The 12,616-nt window shown below is 39.4% G+C and overlaps 1 long non-coding RNA gene across 1 annotated transcript; it reads left to right on the top strand.

Moving 5' to 3' along the window:
• The first annotated feature begins 1,665 nt into the window (after positions 1-1,665).
• LOC116185656 lies at positions 1,666-2,864 on the top strand. Its single transcript, XR_004150519.1, has 2 exons — positions 1,666-1,816; positions 1,864-2,864. It is a non-coding gene; the product is annotated as an uncharacterized LOC116185656 (long non-coding RNA).
• Positions 2,865-12,616: the final 9,752 nt, after the last annotated feature.

The raw sequence follows: 12,616 nt of genomic DNA, 5'->3' as shown, positions 1-12,616 counted from the left end.
AATAAAATAAAATAAAATAAAATAATATTGCTTCGTTAAAGAAGAAAGAAAATTAATTAAAGAAAATCAATAATCCCTTCCCGAAAATAAAGTAGAAAGAAGTCGAAAGGATCGGTCAAGAGCGTCGAATGAGTGGCAATGTTCAGAGTGGACAGTTGGCCGTTTCATAAGCCGTCAATTGGCGTTCCTAAAGGCGTCAGTCGTGCGGCAGGCGTGACACTCGATCGGTACACGGCAAACGTCAGGTCGTTACAGCGGCAGATACGAGGATCTTTGACGGGGCGGTCGCACGGGCCGACGTACAAGGTGCCGTGGCTTGACGCAAAGTGCAAGGAGATGCGATCGACGATTATGCACTTACGGTGTTACCGTATATAAACGGGGCCCGTATAAGCCCCGGCGCGGGTATGCATGGCGCACGTATAGCGCGCGGACCAGGCCACGAGAGCAATGTATCTTCCTCCGTGACATTGGGGCCCGCGCTAATCGCGCGACAATCTTCGCCGCGACGAGCGAACTGGCGCGAACCCCGGAGCAGGAGGATGGAGAACGACACCGACTTAAGGCGGTGCACAACTACTACGGAGAGTTTATGGAGAAATTGGGATTAACGCCTAGGAAATTGGACCTAACCTAACCTGACTAGAGGTCGCTAGTGCTTTGAAAGTAATCAAGAGTGTGCCATTTTTGTGTTTCTTTTGAAGGTATTCTACCAGTAATTTAATTAACATATCTGTGTGTATATTTTTCTTGTGTAATATTTAAAGATTAACGTTAAAGAAGTTAAAGATATAGATTAAACTTCCAGAATTTGAAATGATATTATGATGTATTTTGCTCCTCAAAATGAGGCAAAATTTTTCAGTTAAATAATAACCTGTAAATGACAAGTTTAAAATGACGATTGTATCTATTCTTATATCGAAAGAGAAAGAGGAAGGGTGATGAAGAGGAACGTGGTGACGTGTGAAAAATGTGACCCGATTGTATCTTCGTGTTCATCGATTGTATCGTTCTATTGCTTCGATATATTGTAATAAATTGACGAAGAGATGATTGCCTATCCCCGAATCACGGTTCTTTGGACTTTGTTACCTTCGTGACGATAATTTACGAGATTAATTCATTACAATTATCAGCAGTGAAACATGGATATCGTGTGTTTATTATTTACAAGGCGTCCAATTAAGGATGTACAATTTCCAACGAACTGAAAATTTCACTTTTACCCTACTTTCATTGTCGTATAAGTGTTCCTTCTCTCGAATTCACGTAGTAATTTTTAGCTTGCAGATCGTGAAAGTTCCTCCTCCTTGAATAACAAAGGCGGAAACGCGGCCATCGTGCTTCTCGAAACAATGGATGTTCCTGGAATATTTTGTAACACTCGAAACGATGATTTGATTCTGAAAGGATTAATAATCCTTAATTTCGAAACGTGCTCCGTAAACCAACCGGAAAGCTTTCGCTTCTTAGAAAATGAGAACGTTTCTCTTTCCGGCGGATGGATGATGAGAGTACAAGTGAATAAGATCGCAGAAATATCACATAATATTTTTCAAACTTTATACGTATTTTTAACACAATTATATATATATATATCATAAACTTATCAATGCCAAATTTCATTAAAAATAGGAAAATGATACTTGTGAGGAAAGGGTGTATCCGGTCGAGCAAGTGCCGCTTAAATTGTGGAAGACGAAGTAAAAGAAGAAAAAGAAGAAGGATGCCAGAAGACAGTGAAAAAAGAAGTAGTGGAAACATTGTGAGAGAGGAGATAATCGCGTGTGCGAATCGGAAAAAGGAACACAAGGTTGTAAAGCTGGAAAGAGGAAGGAAGAATAACAGAAGAGAAACGAGAAGAAGAAGAAAAAGGAGGAGGAAAGAAAGTCCGACGCGAGACTAAACTGTTCGCGGCCCATGATATCTCTTCGAGCAAAGGACAATCGTATAATTAGATGTCCTGGCGAAGCCTACACAATATCCAGAGGGAAGATACATTGGCGGCAGGTTAGGCATATTCCAAGGGAGAGTAGATAGAAGCGATCTCGAGAGGCTATATCGTCCGGCAATCGGTGTGTTCAGGAGAGTAATCGATGCTGGAATGCGGGTAGGAATGCTCGAACTGGCCGACGAACGGGATCACCCGGATGCTGGCGTTTGTCTTCAACCGAACACTTAAAAATGCCGCTTTTTGGCTTGGCCACGCGACCACCTCCGGTTCCGTTTAAACTGTAATCGTTCTTTCTATTTCGATTGTGTTTAATTCTTTAACGGATATAATTAAAATAAGAAATAATTTTTAGAAAATAATTATTCCTTTTTAAAAGCTATAGTTTTAGGCGTTAGAAAGTATATTATACATTGTAGTTTTTTGTTACGAAGATAAATTTTAATATGAGGTTGGTATAGTTATAATTGTCCTTAATAATTAGCTAGAATCTCTCTTGTGCGTCGCGTATAAACTAGAATGTATCGGTATACTGGATAGAGAATCTTGTTCGATAGAGGATGAAAGGTCGGCCGAGTGGCCGCGTGTACACGGCTCTGCGGAGAAATTGAATATTCACGTTGCGTGCGGAGGGCGCAGCCTTAGAGAGTAGCGAGTCGTCTGAAAATATCGTAGTTCGCGACCATTTAGATCGTGTATTCCCTCTAATTTTTATGCCCGTCGATAAAGATCTTCCACACGATTTCCTCCTGGAAAAAATAGCATAAAAAGAAACTAGACATCATTATAAATCAGATATTCTTAAATCAGAAACAATACAGTTTGGATTAACAGAAGAATCGATCAAAATTCTTCGAATGAAGAACAACGAGTTTGAATTTATCCTATAGCGTGTATCGAAAGTATTAAATACTCACTTTGAGAACGCGAGCAATACGAATTTCTAATCTTATCATTCTATCTTTGTCAATAAGAATAATGATAGAGAATAATGTCTAGCGAAAAATGAAGAATTGAGAATTGAAACGTTTACAACGTGTTACTTGCTTCACAGGTTCCAAAGGTGATCCTCGAGTAGTGAGGATGATTTCTAACGCGAGAAGACCTCGAGCATATAACGAATAAATACTGTAATTACCGGCGTACAAATATATTTATATACAGTGGATAGCACGCGTGTCAACGATACGGGCGATTACCACGGTTGTATTAATTCCGATAAAAAATTGCGGAAGCCAGCAGCTGCGGTGGCGCTCTCTATCGAGAACAGAACTGGTCAGATACGGATCTATCGAACGCGCCTATGCCGCTATGCGGAGCGCACGCAGCGAAGCAGACCCGTAATTTATTTGCTGGCGGCCGCCTACCTTCCAACTTCAATATAATCATTATAATTATTGTCTCCCCTTCAAATCGAGGTTCGATAATCATCGCCTGTGTATTTGTTACACGGCTCGCATTAACGGGCAGCGTACAAAGCGGGGGCACCCCGTTTCTTCGAACCACGAATCCGTCCTTCTGTTTCACCGTTTCCATTGTTCTATGCCCGGTTCGTGTTGCTTCTGCGTGGCGGCGGGACACGAAACTCTACCGTGGAGGGTAAGCATGGCGGTCTGGTGTGATTGTTCCTCTTTTTTCTTTTCAACCTTTTTCTTCCTTCCACTTTTTCTCGCGGAAAGAATTGTTAGAACGTAAGAACGAGATTTGGAGGATTCGTAGGTGGACGGAAAATAATGAATCACGCGAAGTCCGTTTTGTAAACTTGGAATATGAACACGCGGCTGTATAAGCGAACGTTCTTCTGTCTGCTCTTCCAAATGTTTTTCTTCGAAAGGAATTTATTAGAAATAAGAAACGACGACAGATTTAAATTCTCATAGTCTAGCCATTTTAAAACATTCAATTTTCTTTATTGTTCCTTTTAAGATAAAAGTTTCTCCTTCAGCATTTTTCTTATCGAAAGAAATTTCTTTTCTTATTTTTTGAATATCGAAAAAATCGTCTTTCTTAAAAAATGTTTACAGAGAAGTCACCGAAATGATATGATAAAAAAATCGTGAAGGAAAAAAAAACAACTCCACGTTCGTCCATTTATCGGCCACTTTTCGTCGATGTTCGCGATAACCTGCGGCATCGCATTCGACCTCCGGTATCGCGTTCTCGTTCGTCGGCGTAGCCGGCAATCGCGACATTATAAATTGCGACGATCCATTCACCGTGTTAATTTGTCCGCTTTTCAATTAGCGGGAGAGCGAGTTCGGCGATGGCGGCGAATAAATTGAACGATGCTGCTCACGAGAGAGCCTCTCTGTTCGTGACTTTCTAAATTCACCATATGTGTCTTTCTACGTGTGTACGAATATGGGTTTGTATGTATGGGAGTGTTAGCCCCCATACTAGCGGGCGGCGTTGCCATCGCGGTATCCTGGCTGTTTTCACCGACAGGTGGAAGAAACTCCTCGCTTCCTATTTCTTGGATTGCTTCCAAAATTCATTCTGGCGGCGTATCGATGCCTAGAAAACGTTCGATCGCGCCGCGGTATAGGATGCGGGAGAAATATTTCTCGCGTTATTAGTTAAGCTCTTCTGAATTACGATATTTAGCGAATTTTTCCTTCCTTCTGTGTTCAAAGACAGTATTTTTCAAATATTGGACTCTTAGTTTCTTTTCTTGCTTTTGCTTGCTTTTATTTTCTCGTTACAAATAAAAATTAAGATTACACTATTGATTTAGAATTTACAGACTATACACAGTTAGGTTAGAATTTTGTAACTTCGAAAATTTCTTTCGTAAAGTTTTAGGGATGTAAATAAAATTACTATTGATATCTGTAGCTTTGAATTTTATTGTATCTAATCTTGTAAATGGGTCTTTGAATTAGATTGGGAAAAAGAATCATCGTTTCCATTTGATCGATCGTAAAAACGTTCGACCAACAAAGATTCACGGAACATTACGTGCGTTCCCCTGTTTACGTGTTTAACTGTCACGCTACCTGTTGTAAATACTTTAAACCTCTATCTCATGTGTTTTTCGACCGTATATCTTCGGTAGACGAACAATCGTAAAAATTTCAAGACGTTTGACGCGAATCGTGTGTACATCGAGATACGAAGAAACGCGCATCCGTCTTGCGCAGCTCACGACGCACGCTAGAGGTATTACTACGCGAGTCGTTGAACAATACGATACATGTATCTAATCAACCGTACCGAATTGAAATCATTTTGAAGAATTGTGTATAATGGATCGGGCGGCAAGCTTTCGTGCCAGGATTTGATGAATTCGCGGTATTGATACACGCGTGACAGAATAATTTCCATGGAAAAACTTAATATTCTGTCATTCAAAAAGCAACGGCGCGGACGAAGTCAGCTAGGAAAGGGAAAGGCAAGTTGGTGCCGGGCCACCTGCAGGCAACTTGGGAGCGTCACGACGCCGCCGTCGCGGCGAGTTACGGCCACAAATCACGCAATTCGTAATTGCCGCTACCAACTACACGATTTCATGTAAGGGGGAGGGACACACCGGGTTGGCTGCACACGTGTGGATGGAAATCCATAAACATCGATTGCCTCTGCGTTCACGTCGAAGCCTCGAACACTGGCGAAACGCTAAATATTTCCGTATCGTGATCCGTGATTACTATGAAATCGTGGCAAAGTTCTTTGAATTCGCGCCCAGAGTCGATTGACGTTGCCTCAGAGATATGTTCCAATATTTAACATGTATAAGAATAAGGATATAATTATTTCTGTGGATCATCGTTAAACCTAACCTAATTTAACAGTACGTACGCATTTATTTTATATATTTATTATACATCTCTCTTACATTTTATCTCATAATCTCGAACGCAGAATTGAATTAACCAATCATATTTCTTTTTATAATTTTTTTATATTGTAATTTTCAAACGTGCTAATTTAATTTTTATAAAATAAATTTTACAACGATACATAATTTCACGTACAATTTTACCTAATTTCGTTCGATCCAAAGATAAAATATCCTTGAAAAATCGTGTCGTGGAAATTTAATCTTCGTTTCGTTCAAAAATATGAAATATTCTGTTTCTCGCGAAAGCACACGAGGCAAGGCGATTAGGTTTCTAGTTCAACAGCATCGCGCCGTTTGTTACACGTGACCCCGGATGGCGTGGGGTGTGAGAGTGCAACATTGTAACCAACACACTGCAATTTCCGCGGCGATATATTATGCTCGCGTTCCGAGACATTACTTTGGCCTCCGTCGATGTCGGGTAACAGGCTGATCGCAGTCGAGTTTGATTTCTCACCGATCCTCTTGTTGCCTTTTGTGCAACGAAGAAATCGACGTTGATAATAAGCGTGCGTGCGTACCCGCGTTTGCATTACGATTGATTATCCCATCTAATACCCACCGTGATCGATTACCTGTCTCAATAATGACACAGGCGTGCTTCATTTGCATTTCAAAGGATGTAGTTTTCTCGCAAAACTGAAATTGAGATATCTGTAATTGCTTCGAAAGAACCTATTATTTCAAATTCGTGATTAATCATATATGATTCGAGTTATATGGTATATTTAAGTATATATTTATTTTTCGATTCAATCATAAAATTTTCCCTTTTTACCTTTTAATTTAACTATTTGCTTATGAGAGTAAAAATTGCGATTGAATTATAATTTCTCATCTTGGTTTTCAATTTTAATCACAAAGTTTTCGTATTTTATCTTGTAATTCACTTATATAAGGGTAAAAATCGGAATTGAATTGATGATATTGATTTGAAAAGAATTAATTCTTATTCTATCTATAATTCTATTTAAAAAATCGATTATTTTTCGAAAAGAAATTATATATTTAGCGTAATAATATAATTCAATTAAATTATTGCTATAATTTTTTATTCTAATCTAATTTAGAAGAATTTCTATATGAATTTCTTCAGACATTTTTTCAATAAATTTAGTCTATTGAAAATCGAATATGGAAACATTAAAAAATGCTAATAATAGATTATTCGATACCGCTATAATTAAATATTCATGTAAATGGCTCTTGCAAATTATATGCTTATAAATCAGCCTTTTATTTTTAATTTGAAATAATCGTAGAAATGTTAAAAAATGATATATAAACTTGATACCGGTATACTTAATGCATTTTAAATAATAGTCATATGAACGTCATACAAATAATTAAATAAGTAATTAAAGAAATTATAGTATCGCTATTTCTACTATCATCAAATTCTTAAAAAACTTTTTAAATGTTATAAAAAGATATCTACGTAAATACAATAATATATCTACGTAAATACAATTATATATCTACGTAAATACAATTATAGCATCGTTTCGGAACATATTTTCACGATGGCGTCAACGATTGGTCCGCCCTGCGACCAATCGCGAAAGAAATGTCGCGCGGAAAATTTGAATGTTATCTGGCCTAAGAATCGACGCGTCCAACTCCACGTCATCGCGTAGTATATCACGCGCCGCGTCGGAACGTGTTACCATTGTAACACGCTCGTTCCTGGGGCAATACATTATCCAGCATTCGCGTCCGCGGTATATTAGTCGGTATTCCTTTTAACACGACCGCCGTAGCGTCGCTCTCGTTCCAGGCTAAAAGCTTTCTCTGTTCGTAATTACGGATATACGCGAAATCGAAAAACGATTTGAATTCGAGCCGAGGAACGATAATAACCACGAGAGCAGGAAGATTTCTCGAAAACTACTTCTTTTCGAAATGATAGGGGACGAGATTCTCAAGATCTGTGGGATTTGCTTTGCAATCGAAATTGAGCGGATTCTGATTTTGATATTACTGGATTGATATGATTCTTCTGAACAAATAAGAAGATATATTGAAGTATTCTAAGTTGTTTATAATAGTATATTCTTCTTTATTGAATTGAAATTATAAATCATGATTATGATGTGAAAAGATGAAAGATTAAAAGTGGTCAAATCATTGTTCTCTTATCATCTTTTTTTTTTTGTTCAAAATAAATTAGACGTTCAATGCTAATTATTCACTTTTGTATATTTGTCCAAATCTTTATCTAAAAAGAGACCGAATTTGTGATATTATATACATTGTTCCTATAGTTTTATATGTATATTATGAAATGTTCTTTCATTTCTAACCTTATACGATTTCGAAGGTCATTGGTTACACATGATTGCACCTCGACGATTGCATTCATTCCATCTGAAAAATAAAATGTCACTCTCCTTCCTTAAGATACCGATATACATATATTAACGAGGGTAAAACTTCCTTGCTTCCTTCCGCAAGAAAAATAAATATTAATTTATAATAATGCGGATGCGGTAATTGCACGCAATCAAAAGTATTCTTACATGTAATTACAATGTTTATTAAGTTTACTAAGCAGATGCGGGCAAATTACATATTTTAATTATCTTTTTAAATAATATTAACAAGTTTCCATAATTCATTCAACCATCTTTCCGCAAACAAAATTCCACACTTATTCTTATTCTCTCCTTGACCATGTATGTTATATAGATTTTTTTCGCATTACCGGCTCGTGTGACAATCGATAGGGGTACCAGTATAATTTTGCATAATCGACTCGGCTGCATTTTTTCCCGAGATTCTCTCAAAAATAAGTGGGCGCGTTCCTTGGGAGCATAGGTGTGCCGCCCGTGTGTTATATCCGCCGGCCGGTGTGGGTGCGTCTGTGTGTGTTTCCCTCGCGCTCCTTCCTCCTTCACCACCGCTGCCTTCCATCGTATCAACATCGCACTTCATAATCCTGCCAGTGTTTCTGCGCGTCTCGATCCGTTACCTCAACCGCGATCGACTCGTTCTCTATGCCTCGAATCCTATCTTGCCCAGTGATCGTGTTAATTTTTATCTCTTTTCCTCTCGTGATTCACTCTCGTGTCATTGACGCGCCAATGACACGCCGTTGACGTTTCAATCGGTGGTATCCTGATGGATGGAAGCGAAAACGGATCCTCGAATCGCGTCCTCGAACCGCGTAATCAAGATCGACCTGTGCTTCGATTGCTAACAACGTGACTAACAACGTTAGACAATGTAAAAGGTATTTTATTATCTACCGAGATATATCTACCTTTATGTAACGTTCGATTTCGAATTATTTTTTTTTTTTAATATTCATCGAGTATGCATGTAAAACGTTTATTTAAAATTAACGTGAAATGAAAAAGATGTGATTGCAAATAGTGAATATCTGTTTCGGATTTCGAGATTTATTCGGAAGAATATTGGTGGCGGTTTCTTATATTGCGAATTGTTAATCGTTATTAGATTTAATTTCAAACAATTTTCCGTTAAAATTGTTTAGTGAAAAAAGATTTCGGTTAAATTTGAAGTTTCTTCGTTGGGAAAGTAGAAAATTTGCTACAATCCGCAAAAAGCAAGGCAAAAAGTTGGTTACAATTTGTTCTGTCGCTGGGGGCGAACCCCTCCCGAGACAGAGTAAAAGGAATTACATCCAAAGACGTTCCGACTGAGGGGGCCCGCCACTTTTGAGCCTCGCCGAACGTCCGGAATACTTATCTCGAAATAGATCGCGAGAATTTCGACGAGACAACTGGCCCTCTAAAGGGAGCCAGTTTGGAATGCTTGGTGAGCAAAGATTTTTCCTAGTTAAAATACATGGGCGACAGTTTCTTCACGCGGTGCCGATATATCAGACAATACGCGTTACTGTCGTGCCAAAGTGAAACACCATTTCTATCCGTCAGGCATCGAGCCAGCAGTTGTTGCACGACGGTTGAACCGTGGCTTCGTGTTTCTTGACCCTCATTTTTTGATATCGCTTTGAACCGTATTCTACCAGCGTTATTGTGACCGAGGTCGTAAATCTGCCCGATGTTTTAAATTGCTTCAATTTGACAGTGGTCCTTTCATTTTTTTTTTTTTTTTTCTCGTTGATTCCAATCCATGGTGCCCGTTCGCAGTGAATACGGGTATTTGTCCGGACTTTGGCGATTTCCGGGAAGTTATGAATGTGTGCTTGAAACAATCGATAAGAATAGATTCGAGAAATCAAACTTGGAAGCTCATTTCGAGATACTATTTCTCTATATATTGAACTACTATTGTAAGTATTTCGAAGGATTATTTAAAAATTTATATAAAACGATTGTGTTATAAGAATATTTTCTAAAGAAAGTAATGCTTTATATTAATATAGAAATGTGCCAGGCGATAAGCTCGCTCGAAATTAATTGGTCGCTCAGCCATCAAACGTTTATGGTTACCCCCACCACTCGACTCGCTTCCATCATTGTACAAGGTATCTCTTATTTTCCCCCTCCTCGGTTTCTTCTCGAGTATTATAAAGTATTATAAAGTATATAAGAAAATTACGATATTTAGTGTAAAAGACTGGCTCCCAGCGAGCAATTAATTTCCAATTCCATTGTATTAACACAGCCAGCCCATCAAAGCCCACTTGACAAGGGCCTTTAATCTCGATTAAAAATTCGTCTGTAATTGCAAACCTTCTCTATGAGAAATAGCAGCAGTCAGGCCAATCCGGTAGAGGAGAAGGAGGGTAAAAGCATAGGGTGGGTGGGAGGCTAGACGCAATTTGCCCTGCGGGATCCGTGGGTGGTTGCTCGATTCTTGGTTGTGTTGTGCGGGATTGGTCAGACGTCTGACAGTTGACGGATGACGAGCCGGCCTTTCAGTTCTCTCCCCTTTTACGCCCTCGACGCGAGGCTTTAGTCCCAGGTTCGGTTTCCTGCCACGTCCATTATAGGGCCGTGAGGCAAGGCTGAACGGGCGTAACGGGATTATTAACTGAAATAGGCGTATAAGTCATGCGTCTTCGTCTACCCTACCTCCATTCCTCCATTCTTTACGTGTATTCCTTTTTTTCGTCCACTTTCAACGTCGTCTTAGCACCATGTTCCCAGCGGTGTATAGAAACCTCTTGGAAATTAGAGAAATTCCCCCTCGTAAGCCGCGAGAATTCTCGGCGATGGTTATCGGATAAGAAGCGGCACGCAGTCAAGATGCAAATCTCGTGGAAACATTAAAAATAATCTCTATTTCTTTGCTTTCGGTTTATTCGCTCGTTTACGATGAATTCCCCGTTTCGATCGTTATTGCCTTGATCTTATTACGCGTACGATCTATGATTTTTAAATTCGTGAGACAAAGCGACGCTAGTTTTTAGGTTATGAAGAAAAAATTTTCTACATTGTAATATAAATAATTCTTAACTTGTCAATCAATCTATACGTTTAATCTTTCTTATCAATTTAATTTTAAAAGACCAATTTTTTCTTAGAATATTCATGCAATACGATACGGAATTACGGTATATTCGATACCCGAGTTACATTGGGAAGTCATTTTTCAATAACCATAGCGAGAAAGATCGTTCAACGAGACGGTGTTCGATAAGCGGATTGTCGGATTGCGATTTTTCGATGTTGAATGCGCGATAAAACCGGGTGCGCTGGTTTGCACGATGATGCGAATCTAGAAGCGACGCGCGAAATGTTCAGCAACAGAATCCACGCTTCGTGGTCTCGCGTTCAAAGGAACGACGCGATGTAAGAGGTATACACTGGTGTCACGTTTTATCTGGCCGGCGATCGGGACTATGCGCAGCACCGATTGCGCGAAGTGCTGCGTGGCGCTCTCGCGCATGCCTCAACAAGCGTATAAGCTAACCTCTCGTGTAACCGACAAACCGGTTGTACTTCTTGTTGCGATTTCCTGCCGATCTTGCTCATGGAAAAATCAACGATAAGCAGTTTTCCGCCACGATTAAAATTTGGTTTCTTTGATTTTTTTCTTTGAGCTATCCAAGTACGTGTGTTTCGATAGAAGTTGTGTGTAATACATGTATCACGAGTTGGAAGTTAAACGGGGAACTCGTGCGAGAAATTATAGTCGTTTCTCGATGATTCTTAGCGCGAGATTTCAGATAACGACGATTCGCCGACTCGTAACGAATACGAACCTCGATGATCTTTTTTATTGTGTGGAAAAAAATGAGGAAGGTGTCGGACAGAATCGTCCCTCTATCGTTTTTTTTTTTTTAACTAAGTACAAATAACTCTGCGGTAGGTAGTAAATCGTTCCTTCTGTTCGTCCCTCGCGCGTCATTTATGGTTGTACGACGAGCGATAAACGTCACACACCATAATGGTACCATACTACGATGTAACAGGAACAACGTAAATGAGAAGTAAATTAATTCAGGAGCAGAGCGATTGGCGTGTTTTGCGCGAGGGATGGTCTAACGTGTTTTAAACCACTAATTAAGATTATTCCACAAGTTTATCGCGTTCTTCCGTAAGCGGTGTGTTGACTTCTCATTGTGTAGTTTTGGTGGAAGTTCGTGATGCGTGAGAAAACGGACACGAACTGGCATCTCGGTTTCTGCCACGATTAAATCTCGTTTCTCTATGTTCTTCTTCGTTATGTTCATCGTTGTGCGTGTAAAAACGGTTATATGGGCTAATTGGTCATCGTCGATCCTCTTTCTCCTTTTTCCTGCTTCTCGTGCCTCTCCTGTGATTTCTGCCGTTTTTCTTTCTTTCTACGTTCGCTTCTATATTCGTGCGATTCGTTTTTGTCGTCACGTCACAATTTCCTCCTGCTCCGACGCCTGTGAGTTACTGCATCCATGAGGAGTATTACTA

Source organism: Apis dorsata, unplaced genomic scaffold (assembly GCF_000469605.1).
Source record: "Apis dorsata unplaced genomic scaffold, Apis dorsata 1.3 scaffold_245, whole genome shotgun sequence".
Lineage (NCBI taxonomy): Eukaryota > Metazoa > Arthropoda > Insecta > Hymenoptera > Apidae > Apis > Apis dorsata.
The sequence above is the reverse complement of the archived record's forward strand: the minus strand, read 5'-3'. Positions and strand labels throughout refer to the sequence as shown.